The sequence below is a fragment of the Drosophila persimilis genome, unplaced genomic scaffold (assembly GCF_003286085.1).
Source record: "Drosophila persimilis strain 14011-0111.01,24,50 unplaced genomic scaffold, DperRS2 tig00000000-arrow-pilon, whole genome shotgun sequence".
NCBI classification, from domain to species: domain Eukaryota; kingdom Metazoa; phylum Arthropoda; class Insecta; order Diptera; family Drosophilidae; genus Drosophila; species Drosophila persimilis.
In genome coordinates this window covers 26,547,858-26,573,507 of record NW_020825288.1, presented here as the reverse complement: position 1 = coordinate 26,573,507, position 25,650 = coordinate 26,547,858, and the positions used below count along the sequence as shown (strand labels likewise).

At 43.4% G+C, this 25,650-nt stretch overlaps 1 protein-coding gene across 1 annotated transcript in view; it reads right to left on the bottom strand.

Annotated features, from left to right (window-relative positions):
* LOC6594405 (cadherin-87A) overlaps window positions 1-25,650 on the bottom strand; it is a 65,338-nt gene that overhangs the window by 24,236 nt on the left and 15,452 nt on the right. The window contains exon 3 of the mRNA XM_026984412.1: window positions 7,808-7,837. The gene's annotated coding sequence lies outside the window, so the exon portion shown is untranslated. The remainder of the gene's footprint in view (window positions 1-7,807; window positions 7,838-25,650) is intronic.

Here is a 25,650-nt window from a genome sequence, read left to right as displayed (position 1 = left end):
AAAGGGAATCAAATTATTTGTGGCATACATAATGGGGAGAGGGGCAGGCACTTGCCACAGACAGTCGGAGAGGCAACAGTTTGAGGCAAGAGCGCATCAAACAAAAATCAAAGTACACATACATTTACCCCCGCATCCCTTTTTTATTTAACATATTTTTTATTATAGATTTTTCATGATTTTTTCCATAGATTTCCTTTATTTTTCAACATTTTTTCATTAGTTTCTCTGGGGGTTTTTGTTTTTCATTTTTAATTTTAGCAAAAGATTGGATGAGTGGTTTTCCCGTTAAGCCTTTACAAACATTTTTTTTTGTGACTGCATCTTGTTTGTTGTTGACACATTGATCAAAAAACAAACAAAAAACAATCAAAAAGAAGCTATGAAAAACCAAGAAAAAACTGCACAACAAATACGTAAATAATGACAAAAACCAACCCAAAACGCAAAAAGGAAGAAAATCTCATACCATAATAAAAGAAAAATATGAAAACCCTCAGAAACAAAAAAAAAGAGTAAAAGATTACAAAATTCCCGCTGAAAACAGAACATGGAGGAAAAGAGGAGGGTGGGAGGCAGGTAGGCAGGGCGTAAAAAATCTGTTACAATATTGAAATATTTTATGACTGAAATACGACGCCCCCACCGCCTGGCCCATGGCTGTGGCATCATCATCTACTCCCCCTTCGCCAACAATCATTTCGGTGCCACACACACACACATCGAAGGGGCAGGCAGGCAGGCGCACGTTACGTCCTCTTCTGGATTTTGTGGACCATCACATGGCGCCTCATACTCCTCCTTCTGTGCCTCCCTTTGTGGAGAGTCTTTTTTTTTTGCTTTCACTCAACGCGAGCGACACTTAAAGCGCTTTAAAAGCAAATTTATCTGCCATTTCCTCAAATGCCAGAGGCTCAGACAGGACCCCATGACCCCCCGGGCCATTCGTCCTTCATCCTTCTTCTGCTCTTCAAAGACAATTGCATTTACTGCCAAAGGGTAGGAGGACCGTCTCTCTAAAGGGGTTCCCCTTGTCCACTGAAGGAGTGGCATGATAGACACACTCAAATATTGATTTATTGAGTTGCTCCTCACATGGTCTCCGGGTCTCCCTGTCTCCAGCCCTGCAGCTAGAGTTTTAAGAGTTTTACTCCCTTCCTCCGTTGACTTTCCTTTTTCTTCCTTTTTCTTTCTGCAAACAATAAAAATTGCTGTAAACCGAAGTTCGGGGGGCTTTGAGGTTTCTGGGGATTTTTGGCAACCCGAAATTCACTCTTCAGGTTAACCTCAAGGACTCCCTAAAGGATCTCCTTTTCTTTCCCTTCCCTCGCTTCGACACTGTTAAAACTTTAAGTCTAATGACTTTTATAGATACTTCAACCATAAGTCCATCTCTCCATTCGTTGCCCCTCCTACAGGTACCGTCTCTATCCGTCTCTTTCCGTCTTTTCTCTGTCCCTTTCCATCTGTTAGCCATGTGTGGCAGTGTGGCAGTGTGGCCAATGAACTTGTGATTGTGGCAACAGAGTCTTAGCCGGGGATTGACGCAGCTCAAGTGGAAAAGGAACGCTGCTCCAGAGGATGAGAACAGACCCACAGACACACACAAAAGGCCAAAAAGCTCATAATGGATTCAGCTCTAACTCTGAACTAAGAAGGAAAGCAGTGCCATGAATATACTCTCTCTCTCTCTCTCTCTCTCTTTTATTGGCTTCTCCCTTGATGAACTTGATTTTAGTTTATGGTTTTATGATCAGCTTATTTAGGTTTTAACGGGCAATAGTTTTTGGCCAGGATTTTGTGGTCAATATAGAGAGTGAGATGGCTAGGGCTAAGGCCAAGAGGCTAAGGAAGGAGAAAAGAGCGAGAAAGAAGAGGAAAATATACAAGGAGCATATGGGAGAGAACGAATAATCAGAGAAAGAATCTGCACCTCCAGACATAAATACAAATTTTCATAAACAAATATTCAAAACTACCCCAAAAATTGTCTTTATTTATCTCCCTTCTGAAGGATATTTCTTGTGTGAATTTTCATAATTTCAATATCTTTCGATATTTATCCTCTCCGCCTCCTCGTAGCCCTACTCTTTCTTTCTTTCCTATGCCCATTTATCATGGACAATGGCATTGCGGCAGAAAGCAGTCCCCCAAAAGGAAGCCTCGTTCTGTAGCTTATAATCATAGCTGGAGGCAGAGGCAGAGGCAGAGGAGGGAGACGGCTCTGCAGTAGCCACAGGACGCACTCGCTTTCCGATACCCCAAGAGGCAATAGCTGGAATAAATCGTCCTATACATAAAGAGTACTGTACTATATATCGTATATATGTATGTACCTTCTTATTCATGCACATATATCATCGAAGCTTTATTACACACCTCCTCTGCATCTTCCACTTATCCTTGAACGCCCCACTCGCCGGGCACTCGCCCTCCTCCTCCTTCTCCTCCTGGCCCACCGACTCCTTTGCTGTACTGCACCATCTCCTGCTCTTTTTCTGTGTTGCAATAAAAACGTTGAATGCGAAAGACTACAAATTGCCGCAAGGCACACAAGAAGTGGCATCCGCCATGCCACCATTTGATTTGCCACCATTTGACTGTCCACTCCGTGTGGCGGGGATTTTTTAATTTGAAGACAGCCGCCAAAAGAAAGGAATCACACACACACACACACTCACACACACAAATATTTGTGGCAACATCCTACCTGCTCAAAGGATCTATAAGAATGGGAATGTTGCCACCTGGGGAGCAATCTTGTTGTTTAATTGACAGACAATTTTAATGATTAAAACGAGTGAAACATTTCGCATTCATTTCCCGCTCCCCGCTTTCTCCGCTTCCTCCTCCAACTCCACCCCTCCAGGAGCTTAGACGGAAATTAATGGGGCTACAGAGGGGAGTAGGAAGTGGGGGGGGGGGGCAATGTTTATGGACTGCCAAATGGTGGAGCAAAGTGCAAACGAATGGGGCGGCAAAAGAACGAGAGAGAGAGAGAGAGAGTGAAACAAATTCCTCCGCAGCAATGTTTTTTATGGCAAATGGAAATGGAATTGGAATCGGACTCAGGAATCGGTGGCACAGGCAGAAGCAGAGTCGAGAGTGCTGCCTCCCTGGGATTAGCATTCCCAATTAGATGGGAAATTACACATAGAACTAGCGATACGAGATACTAGAGATACGGATACGAAATGTATCTCAACAAATTTTAAAGTACTTATGGAGAAAGAAATTATTATTACTTATTAAGAAATTAAACTCGAATCGGCTGTCAACGATTATAAATAGTAGATAGGAGATCTGTTCTGGTTCTTATGTTTTTTCGGTGGAAAATCAAAGGAAAACCAACGGCTAAAATTCCGAAACGCTTACTCTGAGAAAAACTCCCGCATTTAATCATATTTAGGGGATGGTTCCCCCCTTTCAAGGCTGCCAGGAAACCAGGAATCCAGGACTCCAAGGCATGCACTTGACAACGCCAAAGTGGAACACCGAAAAACTTGCAACTCAATTGGCTCGCAAAAATTGTTGTTGGCCAACTTCTATGAAGAGGCAACTTCGAGCAGAAGAAACTTTCATGCAACAGAAGGCAGAAAAGAGGGCAGTGGCAAGGACTGGGCCCCTTCAGTGGAGGGAAGGCTGACAAAAGTGCATAATTCTATAAAAGGCTCACAAATTGAAATACAAACAGAGACAGCCTCTCTACCCCCCCTATAGGGTGCCCACCCCCCCCCCTCCCCAACACCTTCAGACAGTGGCACGGCCTGTAAAATTGTTGGGAGTAAAAGAAAAGTTTCCTCTCCGACGAGAGTTTCTTCTATTAAAAATATTGTCAACTCAATACGAAATTCGGGGGAAAAGTAAGTGCAAGTGGAAAAGTGGCAGAGTAGCAGCTTGGCAGAGTGCGGGGGGGGCATGCAACCTCCGCCCCTTCCCCCGTACCCGTTGAATTTGAATTTTGCAAAGTTTCCATAAAGAATTTTTGGGGAAAACAGCCCGAACAAAAACGTCTGAGGCGAAAACCCGACAAATTGGCAAAACCGCAGGAAAAGAATCACAACACAACCCAAAAAGGTAGTGGCAGGAGGCAGTGGCAAGAGGCAGGAGGCCAGGAGGCAGGAGGCAAAAAGGCAGCTGCGGCTGGTGGTACAACAAATAAATTGACAGCCCCCAGCCCCCCAGCCCCTTTCTATGACACCCTTGCAGCCTATAGCTTCCTTCCTCCTCTCTGTGGCAGCCTCCTTCCTCGTCTCTGTGGCAGCTCCCTGCGTTACTCCTTAGCATAGTGTTGGTTACGGTTTTGGAGGCTCAGGCCCTGGCAACGATAAATACTGCGGTTTATTCTCCGAAACTGCAACCTCCAACCCGGAAATAGGGCCACGACCAGGACCCAGGCCAAGGTGTTAGGCGGAAACGGATACCCCACGTCCCCATATGCCAATGCTGCGGCTGCTGTTGCTGCTTCTTACCACAAATTAAAATGTGGCCTCGCTTAAACTACCCCACAAAATTTATTGTCTGTCGTCGGCAAGCCGTGGCCCCTCCGAAAACCGAGGAACAAAAGCCAGAGACCACAGAAAATAGGCAGGAAATAAGTCCAATGCCGAAGGCAAGAACCAGAAACACAACAAAACTGGGGGAGTAGATTTCAGAAAAGTTATATATCCATTGGTATGGAATCTATTGTATTTCCTATACCTATATTTTCCTATTTATTCGATTCCTTGTGGCCAAAAACCAATGGAAATCCTTTTGCATTATGAAAACTGTTTGAAAAATCCGTAAATTTCAATCCTTAAGCCCCACAGAGAACCCACAGAAATCTCTAATGCGACTGCAACGAGCCCCAAGCCCCAAGCTATGAAGCCTTCTAGAAACAGAACCCAGCGTTTCCGAGGGTTTCGGTTTCCCCGGCCAACAAATGCAAACAGAATAAAAGCAAAATAAATGGCGTCCAAGGATAATGCGTTGCAAATGTCGCCGACAATAAAAAGGATAATGCGACAAGTTGAAAACGAGCCAAAAAGGAGCGAAGCGACCGAATGACCGCCATTTCAGACCCGGAAAAACTTTTCTGCCGGACAACAGAACAGAGAGACAGAAAGAGAGAAGAAAACACAGAGAGGACAAAAAAAGTTGGAAGCATTTAATGAGTTTATTGAACCAATTGCAAAAGTTGCAAGTTTAGTAAGAGTTGTACGGAGTTTCCATGGGTGGCGCGAGTTGCAGTCGTTTTCCCCCCCAGAAGAGTCGGGAAAAATCGTTGCATCCCGTAGAAAGCAGGGGAATTCCCGAAGAGAATGCATGTAAAAATTGCATATATTCGTGGAAATACACTCTAAATGATAGTTTAGTAAAAATCATTCAATCTGAGATGCATACCTTAAAAACTTTGAAGGCCACAGACCGATTTTCTGGAGCCTCAAAGAACTTTGAGACATTTTTATTCTGCAGAATGGTCGACAAATACCCTGCAAGTAATTTTTGTAGCAAATCTACCCCTATGAATATTTGTAGTAGCAAAACACACACAAAAAAGTGTAGCATAAGAATGAATTTAAATATTTTTTCTGATATCTATATTTTTGTGCGATTTCCTTCTGCTTCTAAGAGTTAATTCAGCTTTTAGCCAAAGCTGCAATTCTTCTTGGCCATCATCCGTCTTGGCCACATCCCTCCCCTTAACCCCGCTCTCACTGTCCTTCTCTCTGGCCAGGAGCCAGCAGCCAGGGTCAACGTGGGGCTGCTTCTGCTGGCAAACGAAATTGCGGCAGACAGAAGTCATTTAAGGAGAATTTATGGGATTTTAACTGACATTTAAACAGTCGCCAAGGAACAGGGGGCTGGACTCGGGGAGGACTCTACTCAGTGGGAAGGATACCGAGGTAAGAAGGCTGATGATGGGAGGAGGGAGTTTTAGAGAGAGAGAAGGAGGAACTTGTCCAGCAAGATTAGCGACGACTGTGCAACAAAATGTTATGGACAGCGCCGGATAATGAACGACTCTCCGCCCAAGGACGAAGAGCGTGAGACATGGAGTGGGGCACAGACAGAGAGCGAGAAAAATGAAATGTAATTACATTTGAAAATGACCAAATGGCAAGGCACAAAGAAAATGCAGAAGGAAAAGAAGCAGACCCAATCCCCCCCACTACCCCGTTATGCGGCGGGCGTTTGCTGGAGAAAAAATCACTGTAACATTTCCTTGTAATTAACTCCATGAAGATGTTCCCACTCGAAACAGATTGACAGGAAGACGTTATGAGCGAGAGAGAGAGATGGCTCGGGACTGAAGCAGCGGAAATGTGAGCTAGAAAGTTGAAAGCGTACTTAAAGTTTTTCCCAAAAGAGGTGGCATTTGCTTAGCTTCGCAAGAAATGCTGCCGAGTGTCGGAATGCAGCTGCTTTCCCGTTTAGGAGTACTTAAGCAAAGCCGAGGCTCGGCAGGTGAGCGTTGAGCGGAAGACGAGGCGCAGACCATCACAGAGCTGCACACGAAGCCACTGCAGCCGAAGAGCGCACACGAAGCCACTGCAGCCGAAGAGCGCACACGAACCCTGCAGTACCAGCAGTGAACAATGACGAATGTCATCTAGGCGTAGACGCCGCCAGCCAAATCCGAACCCTTTGTTTTTTCTTTTGTTTCTTTCTCTTTCCGCGCGTGCCGAACGTAATTCGGTTCTGCCGACCGTGCGCAGTAGCAGAGAACTTCGCTTTATCTTTTCGTCTCCTTTGCGCCTGCGTCGACAGAACTCTTTTGCTTTGATCTTGGATCAAAAGAAGTTTTAATAAGTGAAATTAAGTAATCTGTGATTATTATTAATATCAGGTAAGTGCAGTTTTTAAATAATTAATAATATGTGTTGTGCGCGTGTTAAATAAAGAAAATTCAATTGTATAAAAGGTTAAATTTATAAAAAAAACTGTGTTCAAATTATATTAATGTTTCGCTGCATTCACATAAATATTTCTTTATTCTTCTCTTATGCTCGGTAATAAAAGAAGAATAAAGAAATAGAATGTAGGTTTAAAAAAAAAACTTTTACAAAAATAATTATTAATTAATTAACATAACCATATTATTTCAGCGGCGGTGAGGATGAAAATACCCAACGAGCCAGCAGATAAAGTGATTTGGAAGACTATGCACAATATTAGGAATATCTATTTTCAAAAGGGCGCAAGGGACAAAAAATACAAAGCTCTGGCATCCTTAGACAATAATTAATAATAATTTTTAATAAATAAAACTAATTGGAAAAATAAACAATTGAATGTATTACTTTTTTTATATTAAATGCATGATTTTTCGGCTAAAATCATCGCTTATTAAGTGCATGATTTTTCGACTAAAATCATGGCTTATTAAGTGCATGATTTTTCGGCAATGCTCGATGACAATGTCATCGATTATGCCCTACGACATCTCCATGTTAAAGTAAACAGCTCAGCGTATGGCCGGTCATCGACTATGTCATCGGGGGTAGTGACACGGTCATCGACGTGTCAGCAGCTGAGTCATCGATGACCCGTACTGCAGGGAAGGACGCTTTCCTTAGGCTGTTGCTCTCCTGGTAGAAAGGACAGCTTCTGCTTGTCCCTCTCCTGATCGGGCTGCCCTCTCCTGTCCACTCTTTAAGTATTTCTGCCGTTTGATTCAGCACCCAGCCAGTTTTTTAATCAGGACTGAGGCTAACATCAAAGAGGGCATTGCCATATATTTCACAAGAGAGATTTAGTCAGGGAAGTTTCATATAAAGATACCCTTTTACTCTATTTTCCTGTATTCTTAATAGTTTCTTACCTTTTACTGCACCCCTCAGTCCAACTTTTTCTGAAAGACAAAATTGGAAAAGTAATCATTAGTGAAGTGAATTTTACAAGAAACGAGTTTTCATTCCAAAGAAAAGTTATAGTTCTAAAGTGAAAAAGTAGTTTAAAGCTCTGAAAACTTTAAACTTTGCCAAGTAAAACCTTTTCAAAAGGCAATTTAAACATTCAAACATTTAACTGATAGAAATGTCACAAATTAAGCTGCTTTTCAGCTAATGACTGAGAGATTAACTCAGGATTTGATAACAAACTCAATTGAGAGTGGTTGCTCTTCAGGAACTCCCATTAATAAACCAAAACTCTCTTCAAAGTCGACAACTTAATGAAAACACTCGAAGAAGAGCTTCCCAAGGGGAAAAATTGCCGTAAGGAAAACTTGGCTTCACTGCAGGAGCAGCAACAGCGGCAGAGCGGCAGCTGTGGCAACAATCAAAGTATTTAAGCTGCTCTGCTCGCAGAGGAGTGTACATAGGTGGCAGCCCTTAAACACACACACACATACCCATGTAAGTGCATACGAATATGAGCAACAACATCCGCTAAAAGCTCTCTCCTTACAAAAAAATAACTACTGCACTTTAACAAGGATGACCTCAATTTAACCCCTAACCGCCATAACGCCATCAAAAGTGTGAGGGGGAGGTGTCGTTAAAGGGGGTTGTGTGTGGGGCGCAAAATTCAGGCCATAATTTCTTCAACTTTTACCATATTTTTGTAATTTTTCAAAAAGTTTACTAGCGAAAAGATTTCCCTCCTTCTCTTTCTCGCTGGCACACATTGATTGCTTTCATTTAATTCTTATTTTTTGCAAACTGCACTTGTAAGTTTCTCTCGTCCTTCTTCCCTCCTCCACCCTCCCCCTCCCTACCCCCCTCTCTAGTGCCAGTAACAAACATCGTAGCAACAGTAATCGAAAAGTTAATTCTCCGAAAAACAAGGTAATTAGTGTTTCCAGTGGCCATAAAACCCAAGCGAATGTGCAAAAATAACGAGAAAAGTTTAAAAAGCAGCCAGCGAAAAGGAAGAGAGAGAAAAAAAGCTACGACGAAGTAGGAGAAGTGTGTGTGTGTGTGTGTGTGTGTGTGTGTGTGGCATTGTAGTGTTGCCTTGCAACTTTGAGCAAAAGCACTTGCAACTACTAGGCAGAGGAGGTAAAAACACGCCATAATGAATGGCCAACAACTCCGTGGAAGCCTCGAAGGCGACAAAATCTAAGGGAGAACTGGAGGTAAGTGTAAGCCACAGGTACAGGCACGGGCACAGGACCAACAGAAGGTACAGCCACAGTTACAGAAGAAAGACCGAACTGCAGCAGGAGCAGTGGTGCTGGTTCAGGGTTGCCAAGGCAACTCTTTTTTCAATTGAATTTCAACAAAAACTGAAAGAAATGCCTAAAAGGAAGATCCGTATAGAATTTGTAATGCATTTCATTTATGTAATGCCACTCCCTATCCAAAAACTCACTGAAAATCTGTCAAATTAATTCCCTTACACAATTTCCATTTCAATCGCAATTCTCACTGTTGTTTTTTCACGCCGATTGTTAACTCTGGCGCCAGATGGACGGGCAACTCTGGTTGGTTGCGGCACTCACATGCACGAGCCCTCCTCAATTAATTAATAAACAAAACTTTTGTCTTTCAAGCACTTCAAGTGCCGCCACACGCATCCCACCACCCACATCCCTAGGAGAAATGGCAGGGAGAACTTTTCCCCGACAGTCGTTTGTTATGCCGAAAACTTGGAGGCCCTCCTCCCTGGCTCTCTCTCTGCCTCTTCTATCTGGGGAGTCCCCTTTCTCTGTCGTCTTGCTCTAGTTGTGTGGCGCCTAATGACAAACATGAAGTTTTTGCCACCACATCAATCAAAAGTTTTTCATCAACGTCATCAGAGTTATCAACATGGCCGCAGGCTGTGAAGAGAGAAAAAACAGACACAAGAAACAGCCAGAGAGGCACACATACTGAAGCTGCTGCTGCTACCAACACATCGAGTGTGGGCCATGTTGACAAACAAGAACAACACTCCTCCACCCACAATCAGAGATAGAGGATGAACGAACAACAACAGATCTTAAGGAAGGAGATTATCGTAGAAAAGGCGAGCCCGAAGCGATAGATACTCTGGGATATCCATCATTCTCATGGAAGATACTCCTATAAATAGTTATGATTGCATGATTTACCCATCTTAAAAGATGGTTTCTGTTTAATATAGTGATCTATGCAGATCTCCAGATAAAATGGATCTGCAAAATCCAATTGACACACAAATAAATCATAAATCTAATTAAAATCATAATATCCCCGGGCTCTTCAGAAAGAGTGTATAATTATCAACACGGACCATCGGGGAACACGTGCGGCGCGGCGCGGCACGCCGCGTATACGTAATGTGCTGCTCGTGGTCGTGCCGCTAAATGTCTGCATAATTTATGAATGCCCCAGCAGCGGCATCCACCAGAGAGAGCAATGATGGCCCTGCTGATGCGTTCGCACCTTAAACAAGAGAAATGGCAGCCATTAAATGTCCAGAAGCAACAAGAGGAGAGGAGATGCTGGAGATGGACGGGAGAAAATATCATCAGTCGACGGACCTGCTAAATAACTCAAATCAAATGCCTCAAATGCCGCACAAATCTTTTCAACTTGAGGTGAGGATGCCTGGGTGACTGCCTGCTACATCTATTGCATGTGTACACTGAGAGAAATTGATTAAATATCTGGTTTGGCAGCTTATCCGAATAACAGAAGGCCAGCTTTATTTTCTTGGGATCTATAAGAAGAAGATGAACTCTAAAATGTGTAATATAAGGGCATGCTAGTTTTCTCTCAGTGCAATATTGATCAAACAAGGCGCACTTCATCTTCATCAACGGTCTACAGGCACAAAAAATGACAGAAGAGGCAGAACAAGTGGAATAAGAAGCCAGCAGCAGAAGAAGTGCCTTAGAAGAGAGAGAGAGCCCTCACATAATCAGCTTCATCATCAGTGAGAGGTTCCAGGTGGAGGCATCGAAGAGAGGAGTAGCGCGTAGGTGGCAACATGGCCACACCTTTTACCCCCTACAGCACGTAACCATGACAGGAGTCGTGGCGGGGGAGGGGAGTGGGGGGGGGGAGAGAGTATGCCTGTCACCATCCCACATCTTCATCTTCATCTTGCTGGTTGTTCCTTCCTTCTTGTTCCTCAACATTTCTTATTTGCGACAAGGACGACATCTTCATCTTTGAAATGCGTTTAATTATGTCAAAGAGAGAACCGGTCCTTTTTTCTCCTGCTGCTGCTGTTCCCGAAGGGCACACACACACACACACACATATTTCTAACGGACAGGTGAAGAGATAGAGAGAACTTGGACTTTCATAGATTGAGATTGCCAGAGATAGCAGAAGAAAGATGTACATATGTATGTAGATTGTAGATGTATGTAGATTGTAGATGTATGTAAAGTTCACCCGTCCACACGCACACAAACACACACACATTAAAGCTCGGCTGCTTTTTCGCCTCCCCTCCCTCTGCTATCGTTTTTTTGCATTTGTTTCATTTGTGCGACGTTTCCACATTAAGCTTGTGACAGTCGTGTCGTTGCTTTTGTGCATAATCGTGATGCCGTTAGCTTTAGCTTTAGCTTTTGCTCTTGCTCTCCGGCTGCGGCTCTGTCCCTTCATTTCCTTTACTTTGCTTCTCCCTCCGTCTATCGCTGCCTCTATCTCTATCCCTGCTGTTCCTCTCTTTGTCCGCCTGCTTCTGCTGATGGAAATAAGCTACCAATTACTAAAGTGTTTCACTCTAAAGCCATTTCAGTTGTTCTCCCCCCCCCCCCCCCCCCCCCCCCCCCCCCCCCCCGCGGGGCCCTATCTCTCGCCGCTCCTGCTGATTCTCTTACCTCTGCCGCTGCCCACTGCTGCTGCTGCTGCTGCTGCTTCCAAGGACAAGGTACATTCCATAGAAGGTAAGGCATAGTTCCCATGAACATGCGGAGATCAGGTGGCGCAGGTTAAGAATGAACATTATCGGTTGGTTGGAAGAATGGACTCGTGCAACACCTTCTTTTAAACATACTTTTCTGCTGATTCCGCTTTTCCCTTCATCCTGCTCCGCCCTCTCCTATTGGACTTGGACGTAGCTGCTGAGCATTTTGAGGTACTCCGAGAACTGAGAGTGAGTGAGCTTCAGGCAAAATGGCAAAGGACACAGAATCAAGGAATACCCGTACTTGAAAGGCATGGAAAGGCATTTCCAACATACAATACATGTGTGGAAATGTATGACTCGGACTGTACTCTGCCTCTCGGTTTACTGAAATTGTACCTGTGTTAAAAAAATACGTCTTATGAACATACCTTGAATGTACAGTTCAAATCAAGTCCATTCGCCATCTGGCATCTTAATGATAGCCAATTCGCTTTACAATGAAAGCCAATTCCTTAAACATTTCCATGGAAAAGTCACATACTCTAAGCATTTCAGAATCTCTTCTCAACTGTAAAGCTGTGTCTCTCTCTCTCTCTGTTTCGCCCTCTCTCTGTCTCTATCTGACTTTCTCAATTACCATTCAAGCGCAACACACACGCCAATCCCAATGTGCCATGTGCCCCATGTCCATCATCATTTTTGCATTGCAGATTTAATTTCGTCAAAGTGGGAAAAGTCAACAGAAAAGGGACAGGGAGACGGGTTCTCCACCAAACAGACCACGCACCAATGAATACTGACTGCCCCACCGCCGCCGCCGCCACACACACCAAAACACTTCCACAATCCATGCCATGCCCCCTAGCCTTCCACCAGACTCTCTCCTCCTTCATACCATCCTCATGCATATGCGCGTGACCCGCAGGATGATGGTGAAAGACAGACAACAAGCACAACAAAAACCGTAAGAAGGAGGAACAACAGGAGCAAACACATGGTAGAGCAAAAGTCGGAGGTGCAAACGGAGAAAGAGGGTAGTCTGTGGTGTTAATAAAGGTATTCCTTCTATGGTAACCGGATGGAGGGATAACCAGACCTAGAAGAGGACCCATCTACTGGACATCTACTGTACGAGTAGAAAGTCTTTTCAGGTTTAATAATGAAATGATGATAAAGCTTTCCAACATTCCAACTTTTAACAATTTTAATGGAGATTAAATTTTTTCCTCAAAATCCTTCACAGAGATAGCACCCCTCGCAAACTGTTTGGGTAACCCTCTCTACCGACAGCCAAAACTCGAACGAAAGCTAATGACATTGGCTAACTGTTCATTTGTGTTTTCCTTCCTTCTTTTGCTTTTGCTTTTTTGCTTTCGGGGTGTCTGAAGCACCCATCAAAGGGTTCGATGACTCGCTTTCTCGCTCTAACTAACCGTACTCGTCGTCAACAGTCGACGACACGTTCCACTTGGCCGGAGGTCAATATGCTCAACGGATGGAGATGGATTCTGCTTTGCCCTGTAATTATACATTTTTCTTTCTTAGTCGGGGATTCGGGCATTGGGGTAAATTCTGGGGTAAAGGTGAAGGCTGTTCCGTTTATTCCTCGAAATTAATGGAAATCTTTGAGAGATGTTCATTCCACTCTTCCGCTCCGCTTCACTGCTTCACTTCTTCACCCGTCTTCGGTTTCAGCCGCTTTTAGAGACCCAATTAGTCGCCAGCCCAACGGCCAGGGGCCCAGAACCAACCAGAACGGAGAACAGACCGAAGAAATAGAGCTCACAATTTGCCTGACATTCGAATTTAATTGACAACTGTTGTTGCTGGCTTACTTTGGGGCCTAATTGATGGCTTGATGCCTCTGCCTCTGACTCTATCTACCCCTGCCCCTGCCCCTGCCCCTGCACCCGCCCCTGACCCTGCCACACTCACATCACTTGTTGTTTTGGTAAGCAAATAAATAAATCAAGCTATAAGCAAAGAACCACTCGAGTAAGTCTCAGGAAATGGATTCTGTCCATCCATCCGTTTCGTCCCTGTCCCTGTCATCCCCGTGCTTCCTAAGGACTGCAGCACTTCTTCTCGACTGTCGACTGTCGAGTGTCTCGTGTGGGCAGTGCATGAATTTAATAAATGCATTTTCAACAGCACATCAGTCATGGACATCAGCAGCGAGTCCTGGAACAAGAAGGGCAGTCCCTTCCCTCTTGATGCCCTGCAATAGAAGATATACCTTTTTTTTGGGAAGGAAACATTTAAGGAACAACTTTTCCTAAAACCCCGTACTATAAACCCCTTGGGAAAATAGTCGCTAGATTTCAAAGGAAGTAAAAGCTAGAAATCCACTCAATTCCACATAAAAGAGCCCTAAGATTTCACTGGAACACAGATTGAGATCACATAGTTTTTACGTCTAGTTCTAGTTATTCTATATAACTCTTTCAACGTCTCTCTTATGGGATCCACAAATGCCAAGATATATCTCTCAAACTTCGTAGTAGATACCTTTTGATAATTAGCTTCCCAAATGTAAGGGATAGTCCCAGGACTCTCTTCGGCAATGAATTCATACAACAGGCATTATCTCTGGTATTTTTCGGACACACCAAACACATGGAGATGGCACTCACATCCCAGGCAGCAGGCACCAAGCCCCGTGTGGCATCAATGTCACACATGGGGGAGGATGCAGATGGACACACCCACACACACAAAATGCGTTTTGAATATTTATGAAAGTGCATCTTCCCATGATGCTGCACTCTGTTCTGCTTCTGCTGTGGCTTCTATGGCCAATCGAATGCATAGTCTAATCATTATTCAAAATCATTCATTCAGCATTTCCTTGGGAATTCATGAATATGGAAAAGAGTCTTAATAACAAAGTGTTGTTGACTGGACACAGAATTGCCATTGCAGGCAAACTACGAGTGTACCAAACTACTCGTTTGTATCTTTTTTGGGGGCAGAGACAGAGGCCAGAGGTCAAGTCTCATCCCCTTTCTGGCGGCGGCTGTTTGCATTGTTAGCAGTTATGTTTCTGTGGTTCTTCTTTCGGAGAGTTTACTCAATTTATTAGACAAGAGATCTACTTCAGAAATACGATTCAAATTTTGTATAAGGCCTATTTTTGATTTTTCAACTATTTTTCTTTAAATCGTGGGCAAACTAAATGAGGAAATAAAGCCATTTGTGGCGTTCAATCAATCATAAATCCATAATAATCTATACAATAGATCATTCTTCGACAATGTTATATTCCAAATCGATATGCATCCATCGATATCGATCCTAAGAGTTTTAAATCAGTCAAAATCAAAAGTCTATCATCATAGATAATACATTTATATAATTTATAATATATAATTTATAATATAATATATTATATAATATATAATTTATAATATATAATTTATGATGATAGTTTAATTATTATGATTATGATTAATCATTAATCGATTTCAAATCGATATCTTTGTCGATTTATTTTATTTATTTTTAAGCGGATTTAAAGCCGACTATGTTTTCTTTAAGGGTTTCTAGGGGATTCTTTAACCCTTCACAAGAATCCCTCCTTGGGGAGGACCCTATTTCTTCAACAGCAACCCCATAAACACTCAAACACCCATCAAAACTTCAAATCGTAAAAAAAATCGTAATCCTCAGCCTCTCGAAACACCATTTCCACATCTGGCACCACTTGATGGAGATCCATTTTCACATTTTTCAATTAAATGTTGAATGAAAATAGAAAATATAACGAAATCCGCAACGAAACAATAGATTCTGATACCACCGCTGCTGCTGCATGTTGCATGTTGCATGTCTTCCAATTAGATGCCACCGATAGAGATAGATCTGACGGCCATACGGGGGTCTTGTTTTTCAGCAGCCAGCATTTTATTCGTTGTTTGTTGTTCGTTTTTGCAAAACCATTGAACACAAAAGATTTATGGAGTAAATCAATAAATGCATTTGACAAGAGAGGGGAACGAGAGGGAAAACCGTCAGACTTCCGCCTCTCTTCCCCCCCGAAAAATCATTTATACTCGTACTATCCCTCTAATACACTCCAGTCATCCTCCTCTGTCATCCGTTTACTGGATGCTCTCTGCTGCAGTGGAGTAGTCCTGTGTAGTCCCTCTCCCTCCTACTGTCCAAAAAAGAATCCAACAAACTAATTCAATCTTTGCCGCTTGTCCACGTTTATCGCAGATTTTTTTTTTTTTGGTGACACCCCAACCAATGTCCCTTCCCCTTCTACCCTTTCCCCATCCACTGTTTTACGCCGAAACGAGAGAAAAGTCCATTTGTGTGAATTGCATTTTCATTTGTATAGAACTTCCATGGCATTCCCCACTGGACCAAAGGAAGACTCACCTCCTGGCGGCATTCACACATGTCCCTGTCTCCTGGCGGCAGGAGATTCCACTTTTCCGGGGGGTATAAAAGGGGTTTGCGGATGTTTTTGGGGGCATGAGGCACGTTGTCTCGTATTGCTTTGACAGTTTTTTGGCAAACTGCCAGACGGCCACTCGCAATGGAATGCACTCATCGAGAGAGAAAAAAAAAACAACAAAAGTGTACAGGATGTTGCGACTGAAAGGTACGCTCTAATGGGATTCATACCATTGGCAGTTCTATTGAAATATGTGAAATTATAGACGGAAAATACTTTCTAATTGGAGCTAATTCCCAAAGAAACTTTAGTTTTTAATTCCTGATTATGATCAAGCTTTGGCAAAACGTAGTTCTTTCCTTCATAGAGCATTGTAGAAAACTATAACGTTCTATTTTAAAAAATAGTGGCTCCCCCAACAATTGAAAGATTACAATTCTGAATAAAAAATGTTAAAAAAAAATTAAAAATACAATTTCAGTATATTTTTGGTGCTAAAAGTCGCCTAGTAGATAACAACATAGATCCATCCCATCCTTAGGGCTATCTATTCTAGGAATTTTCCAGGGTAGACCCTCTGAATGCTACCCTGTAGCCAAAAGGGCGACAGATAAATACAAGGACAGGAAGGATAGATGGAGATAGGTATAGGTATGGACAGAGATAGGGATAGCCATGGAGATACGGGAGAATAGCAGAATGCGTGCGGAAAATTTAACACGCTCTACGTGCCACAGCAGCAGCAGCGACAAATAAAAAACTGAAGTAAATTTGGCAGCAGAGAACTCGTTAGAGAAGAAAGGCAACCGTTTCCCTGGTTTCACAGGATCAGGCGGGGAAGAGGAGAGGAGAGATTCGACTCCCCAACCAAAGCCACGACAAAAAAAACCCCAAGTTCATGGGGCAGGCGGCAGTGCGGCGGCAATGCAGTCGAACGGCAGGAGGAATCCTTGCTGCGGCTGCGGCTGCTGCCAGACTTTTGTCGCCGGAGACATCCTGTCGACAGACAATCGCCACTCTTTTTTTTTCGGTTCGGTTTGGTTGCGGATTCAGATTTGGTTTTGGATTCGTTTTGCAGTTTAGGCCATTAGCGGACAGTCGTCGTTGTCCTTCGGAAAAAAAAGAAAACGAGGGCAATCCTCATCTATAAATTTACTGAGGAAAATGATGTAGAATTCAGTTTAGATTTAGGAAATACACAATTTCCTGGGAATCCTTAAAGCTTTGTCCGAGAAACAAACGAATCCTTAAACTCCTAGGACTCCTTATTCCATAAAAAAAAAATAGTAAAAAAAAAACACATGGACTTTCCAACCAAATCGAATATTTCTTGCAGTCCTCACATACTAATTACTCCTCAAATATGAAGAAATTAAATATATTCGTACATAAAAATATACAAAAATATATACAGGTCTTAAAGTCTTAATCTGCAACGTGTGTTGTGCCACGTAACGTGTACTCGTACGCAATTTGGCCAGAAAACAATGAACGGATAAACGGGAGCCTGTAGCCGGTCTAATGAATGCCCAACTACGAGGACTATGGCCAGAACCACAGCTGGGACACAGAGTCACTTCCCATGCTCGCTGCAGAGAAGGATGGATGGCTGATGTGGATGGCCCCCCCACGTGCCCCGCCTGCTTGGCCGCGTGTGGCGCCGCCACGAACCGAACGAACTTATTAATATGCAGAGCAGCCAGCAGGTGTCTTTGCTACCGTTTTATGCCACAATTTGCGCCACGTGCTGCCACTGCCGCCTGCCACTACTGGTGTTGCCTCTCTCAGTGTTGGTGTTGCTGACAAGGCTTTAATAATGCTGCCACTTGGCTGCGTTTGGCTGCCTGCTACACTGTCCCATGCTGCCCCAAGCTGCCCCATGCTGCCCCGTGCTGCTGTCAGTTCTTTCAGTTCTTTCAGTTGCAGCATAAAATTAACAATTCGTAGCTCATTTTTCTGTTGCAGCATCCGTTACATCTTGCTCACTCCGCCAGGAGGCGCTCACTGGCCGAGGCAGTGTGAGAAAAGAGAGAGACAGAGAGAGAGACAGAGAGAGAAAGACAGATAACGCTTGGTGGGGGTCAACCAGGGGAAATAGTATTTATAAATCAGAATAGTCCCCCAAGGAATTTCCAACGAAATTTAAGATTCCTTGGATCCCCAAAAACGTACTTTGGGAAATCTTTGGGATTTCTGAGGGAACTTGGGGAAATAAATGCATTTAAATGCCTTAAGCGAAGCAGAATCTAGCTTTAGAATGTTTTATATAAACGATTTTATTGGGTCTAAGGATCTTCTAGTCTACAATCAACAAAGACTCATCTGTAGATTCGAATTAAAAGGGGATCACCCTCGTTTTCATCTATGAACCATTTCTAAATATATATTCAAGGAATTTCACTCGACCATCCATGTTCCTGGGCGTTTTTAAAGGTATATAAACCTTCCCTATCTCTCCCTACTTAGTATTCCTTATACCTATCTCACATGGACTGCTGGCTGGCTGGCTGGCTGGCTGGCTGATCGGCTTGTTAGCTCTGTGTCCTGCGTCTCCCCACAGAGTGAGCTTTTGGCAAAGGATTCACAAGGCAGCAGCCGCCTGTCAACGCAGAGTTGGGGCCACAAAACAGGACAATGGAAAGGACAGGCGGGAGGGCGGGCAGGCAACCACAGGAGAAATATCCACAAGGAAGGGACAGGCAGTTCCCTGGCATACGGAATACCTGGCCACAGGCCAAACTACTGACTGGACAGGAGGCAAGGACTCTGCATGGAGTGCACTTGCAACATGTCATAGAAGCCAGAGTCCTGCACCCAAAAGGTGCAAAGGGAGGAGTAAATGATGGTAGAAATGGGGATAATATCAGTGGAGGAGCAGCACAAGAGAGAGGAGTCGCAGGAGGTGGACTGGCAACAATCTCAGCAATCCACAAAATTGACTACCGAACAACATGTCAAGTGATTGAAGCCGAAGCCCTGCCCTCCTTCTCATCTGCATAGAGAAAGGAGCGGGGAGAGAGAGCTCCGCTCCGGTTTTGGGGCCAAGTTCTGCCTGTCTGTTGGCCTCAATGGCCAGGACTCTATGGCAGTCAGGGGCTTCTAAGGCCAATTGATGCAATTACTAGATTAAGCCATCAGCTCATCAGTTGTCAAGGGAACTACAACTAGAAATAGAAATAGAAATAGAACAAGTGCAAGCTCCTCCACACAGCAGGAGTAAAGTGGATGTCCTTCTTCCATCAATTCAGAAAGGATGTGGAGCTCCTCGTGTCAGTTCCATGCTAAGAAACGGAGCTCCAAATGCAGACAGATCCAGATCCCAATAGTAACGTTTACTGGAGCTTAAAAAAAAAGTATTTGGAACAGTAAGGACGTCCAAATGTTTCCTTCCTTCCACAATTTCAGCGGGTATCCACCTATATTTATATTTCAATAGGGATTCTCTTGGTCTCAGACTCTGTTCTACCAATTATATCCATCTCTTTCTCTTGCTGCCGTTCTCTTTCAACAAAATGACAAAAGCCAAAAGCTCCAGTCAAAAAAGTTTTTGCACAGATTTTAACGACATTTTCATTAGGTTTTCGTTTCAACGAAACGATTCTATGATTGTTTGTGCAACACACTTTTATGAGCAACTTATGTTGCAACAGAGAGTAAGAGAGAGATAGAGATAGAGAGAGAGAGAGAGAGAGCCACTCCTCGCCCCCCCTTTCGCCATCCTATATTCTGTTGACTTTTTTCGGGTACTCCTAACAGTTGTGTCTCTCTCTCTCTCTGCCCCTTTTTAAAGAAGAATCTCTCCATCTCCCTCTCCCTCTCTCTTTCCCCCTTTTTTTGAAGGCAAGGCAGATATTCTGATTCCACGGCAAAGGCGAATGCGAAGGGAAAATGTCAACGGCTACAGGAAAATGCAAAATACAAATTCCGAAAAAAGTACAGGACGAAATTCACGGCAAATAAATTCTGCCACGAGAGTGTCCTGTGATGCATTTAGCTGTCATTTTGTCTTCGGAGTCGACGACTCCTCCGCACACGCTCGAAGGATGTCTGATTCGTGTTGCTGTTGCTCCTCCTGTAAAAAGAATCCTGAAATGCGGAAACGCGGAAAACCCCGAAAACCGAAGCGAAGCCACGGCAAAACGCAATGCGCGTAAAATAAACAAATTTCCGCAGACGACGACACTCCACTATGCAAACAGTAATTGGAGCAGGCAAGGCAGCAGGGCAGAGGGGCAGCAGGGCAGAGGGGGGAAAGGAAAGCAAAGGACTCTCGAGGAGCAATAGATACTGGTTTCTGGTGGGAGGATGGGTTGTAAGGAGTGTAAGGTGGCAAGTGGAAAGCCCAGGTAAAACCTAAAGTCAAAACCGAAAACTGAAACTGAAGCTGAATACAAAATAAAAGAAACAACTTACAAGCGTGTGAAAAAAGAGCCTACCGAAGTACAAGATACCCTGTAGTAAAAAGGGGAATGATACATGATAGGAGATGAAAGGGTGAATACTTCTTAGGATCCTATTTGAATTGAGTAATGGAATTATATGATATATTTTTAATGAGAATCATCATAAAAATTTTACAGGAAGAATGGAGGAAAATCAACCCTCAACAGTGGGCACGTCCTGTAGATTCAATACCAAGGCGTTGCTCCACTTTTCTTAAGCAGAAATGTCATCCTACTAAATATTAAAGTAATTTTATTAAAAATACTAGGAATACTGGGCAAATTTTAACTTTTTTAACCATTTTTTTTGAGGTGGCTTAAGCAGGATATTTTGGAGATGATTTCAGATTTTTAAATTATTTCGCTGACTATATATTTTCATAACTTGGTTGTTGTTGTATTAAAACACTGACATATAGAACTAATTTGAGACAAAAAATGGGGGCTGTAAAATAAAAACTTTTCTTGATATTCGCTTAAATTTATGGTGTAGTTCTTGTGGCTTATTATTTGAATTGAGTAATGGAACTAAATGATATGTTTTTAATGAGAATCATCATAAAAGTATGCTTTCAAAAGCTTCCTCAAAGCATAGACGTTTCTACTCCGAGAGTTTCTCATTCCATTTGATAGATCGGTGTAGGATAATGATCACAGGATACGAATTAGAGTAGTTGGACATTCTGTAGTGATATATTTATATTGAAAATATATTGAAGTGCGAAAAGTATAAGAGAGCCCCTAACTGAATGGAAATAGAAACCCCTAGATGTCATAAATTGTAGGGTACACCCGACAGCAGCCGTAACTCAATGCTAACGAAGGAAGCAGCGACGATTCCATGGAGGGGCTTCTCGCAGGAAAGAGGCAGATTGGGAAAAGCGGAGAAAAGAGGAGGAAAGCAGTGCGAGTGGGAGTGGGAAGCGAGAGAAATGTTTCAGCAAATGCAATATTGTAATGCCGTAATGCCGTATAAAATGTATGCATATGTTTTACACAGGATACAGGATGCTGCAAACGAGACGACAACCAAAGGAGCCACATCAGGGGGCAGGAGTGGGGGGAGGAGTGGCAGAAGCTCGCGAAATACGTGGCGCACGGACGTAAGGCAGGAAGTCGACGGTTTGCTGCTGCCTTCGAATGCGGAAAATTAAAGAAAACAACTGCGCGAAAATCGCATTCCTCTAGACAGGGAAAGCCGGGAAAGGGAAAGGGAAAGGGAAAGAGAGAAACGAGTGAAAGAGAGAGAGAGACAGAAAATGTGAATGAAAATTGAATGAGAAACAGAATTCCCCATTTTGTCTCTGGCTGTGAAATAGATCTGGTTACTCTCTCCCTGGTTTCCCTCTCTCTATCTTTCAGGAGTGGCGCTCTCCGCGCGTATCCTGGCACTCGCATTGGGGGCTGGGTCACTTGGCTCTCTTGCTGCCAGGAAATTGTATAATTTACACAGAATTTAATCCGTTTCCTGTGTTGAGGGGAGTATCAAATGAGAATGAGAGATTATATGGGGAATAACAAGGGAATTCTATTCTTATATGGGCGAAGATTTCGATTTTGTGGTTGTATTTATTATCGAATCAAAGGGGAGAAAAAACACACCCTAGGGGCCGAGAGGCTCTGCCGCATTACGCGTGATTAGTACTCAAATGCGGAATTTTTCTGGCTTTCCTTCTACCTTAATTGAAAACCTATTTGATCTAATATTATTTAAGTAAAGTGTGTAAAAGTATCTCAGAGATTTCCATCTTCATTTGTCTGTGAGTAGCACTTCGGCTGCCTAGCTATTCCTCCACCACTCTCGATTAGCATAGTTTTACAGTTTTAGGTTCTCTCCTCCTCCTCCTCTTCCTCCTCCTAAAAGAAGGAAAGAGCAAACAACAAACAGAAAGACAAACCCAAAGGAGCAAAGGAACTAACGAGAGACCCTTGGGGATGCATGGGTTCGCTCTCACCCAGTGATTGAGTTCGCTTCAGGCCTCCTCCTTCAGGATTTTAATTAGGATAGCTTGATTGGATTTTGCACTTTTATCTGCACTGTTGTTGTCCCACCTCTCTGCCACTTCTTTTCTCTCTCTCACCCTCTTTCTCTTGCCAATTTGTTTGGCATTTGTTTGATAACAAGGCTAAAAAGGAAATAATTAATGCTTAAAAGCAGAATAGTGTCCTCCTGGAGGTACGGGAAACCCGCTTTCGCAAATAAAATGTTGGCATTGTTGAATTTGAACAATCAACCTCTTGATACTTATGTCGAAAGTAAAGGACGAAAACTCTGTCAGAACTATCATCATCTCGGGAAACCGTGGACCTCTGCCGCCATTTGCACATAAAAGGACCTTCATCCTTTTACTATTCATCCTGGAGCTCTAGAACCGCGACAATTGCACCTGAAGCGAGGCGTGGACACCCTTTCGGAGTCGGTGCCGTCTCACCCAAGGCCCCCCCTTTTGAGCCCTTCGAGTGGCCCAAAAGCAGGAACTGTGGAGGAGCGATTGAAGAAAAGATCACACGAATGTCCGTCGTTGAAGTGAACGGTGATTCATTCCAATATCAGAAGCGAGAGGGACTAAGATCGGCCCGAGACAAGCAAGAGATGGCATTCGGCTCTGCAGAAGCCGAGCAACAGTTCTAAGCTCCCGAGCGATCCCAGCCAGAAGCTCGTAATATTCTCTCTTTCCCCTTGGATGCAGAGAGCCCTCTTGCATTCGAAAGCACTTGAACCGTTTTTGCCGCCACACAGCAGCAGACTAGCAACAGATGGCGCCCCCGAGTCTCGTGGTCTATCCGCAGGAGTGGAGGACAGCGAAGTGGAGTCAGAGCGAGAGAGGTAGTTTTCTCTGTACTGTAATTAATAATAATTTGCATTTGCACTGTTTTGTAGTTCACGGGGTTGCGGTGCAGAGTTTTAATTAAATTATGTGGCATCGTTGTCAGCGTGCGCGTAGGGGTGTGTGTGTGTGTGTGTGTGTGTGGTTGGGGGGCGTGGCAGCAGCTACAAGATAAACCTTGCTCCGCAGAGGGGCAGAGGGGTAGAGTGGGTGAGTGTGCAACATGCATAAATTATTAGCGCTATCTGTTGTCATTGAAGAGAGGAGTGGAGTGCCGGCCTTAGTTCTAGTTTCCCATCCGTTTATCTGTGTCTCCGTATCCCCAACATTAACAGCTGCCACGACATTGTTTCTCATTGGGGGCAGGGTAGAGAGGGGGGCTCTGGCTCTAAGCAAAGCATCCAAAACATTTAAAACTTTTTTAAATCACACTTTAAGCTCTTAAATCAAATGTTTATTCACTTTTCATCGAGTGCCATATGATATCGACGTTGACATTGACTGTTACTCCTCCACTAAGCCCACAAGCTCCATTTGCAGAGAATAGATGACCCTATATATCGTCCTCTATAAAGAGAAGGGGTAGAAGTTGCAGGACTCTCGTGGCAATTGCCATTAAGAGCTTTTGACCAGAACGCGCCCGTAAATCAAGTCACTTTAATTCAATAACAAGTTCCCCAACAGAGTGGCCCCAGAGGTTCCTCCCTACATCTCTATAGCTCCCTCTCTGCCCCTACCTACCCCTCTCTATTCCCCTCTCTGTCGTCTAAATTTGCAGATGTTGCCATTTCGGTTTGGGGTTTGGGGTTTTGGGTTTTCGGGGTTCGAGAGGGCCCTTGGACATTGATTTCGTTTATCTGCGATGCCAAATTATTCATTTGGACCAACAGACAGCCAGGCAGGGATTCACAGCACAACCAGCACTCTATGTTCTCTCTCTCTCTCTCTCTCTGCAGTTGGCCAAGTAATTTGGCACAATTTGATTTCGAGTTTGGCCAAAAACAGTCGAAACAGTCGTCGCCGAACACCCAACTTCTGGGGAGCCTTCTGACTTTTGCCATTTTGCGAGTAGAATTTTGCCATTTGATGTAATTCAAATGTTTTACTTTTGAGGTTGTTTTGTGTTTGCTCAGGGGTACATCCTTGCGAGAGGGTTTCGAATGCTTTAGAATCCACAAATTCAAAGATATCTAATTTAAATCCACTGAAAATCATCAAAATCGTCCAGAAATCTACTATTCGTGATATATTTCTGCCATACTCTCAATGTGGAATATACTCTATAATCTTTCTTTCTCTAAGGTTTTCTTTGGCTCCCTTTTCGAGGGTATTCCATCCTTCGTATCTGCCTTTTCTCTTCATGTTTTATGTCTGTATGGATTGTTATTATTGCTGTTGCTATTATTCCCCATTTACGAGAGTAATTTCCATTCGAAATAAAAACCTATTCAGCCTTGAAACAAATTTACACAATGCTAAATAAATTAGAGGACAACAAAAGCAACCAAAGGGAGTAAAAGAGGAGAGAAGAGGAGGAAAACTTTCGGGAAAACTCCCATTCAAGTGTCGAAGCATTTGTTTGAAAAGTCTGCGCAAATTTCACTCTCCCTCTGCTCTCCCTCTGCTCTCTCTCTCTCTCCTCTATCTCTCTCAGCAAATTAATAGCAATTATGGATCATTGAAAGAGGGAATAGGCAGGAATAGAGGGGGGGTATCTCCCTTTTATTTGAACATTATTTGTCGTGCATAATTATTGTTGTTATTTATTGTCGTCGTCCGAGAGAGTGAGAGAGAGAATCTCAGTATTTCTTATTTACTTCCTTTGCATTGAGATTGAGATTTATTGGTGGACGAATGTTTTGTCATTGTATCACATCGCTGAATAAATAAACAATTGAATAAATCAAAACTTTCCAACATCATTCTAAGTAATTGAAGAGTGTGTGTGTGTGTGTGAGGGGGGGCGGGGGCGGGGGTGGGGAAGGTTATTGTTTACTTGATATGTATTTATTCTAGCTATCGACATTTATGCATTTTGTTAAATCATAAGTTTATTGACTTCCTTTTCTATCGATCTCTAACCAGCCTCACCCTTAATTTTGTTTCCTTTCTTTCGTATTTCACCAGGCTTGAAAGAATCCCTACTCCCATCGGAAAATCCCACTTTGGTGGCCTACGCACTTGACTTGTGGGACACCTACACACACTCACACACACACAC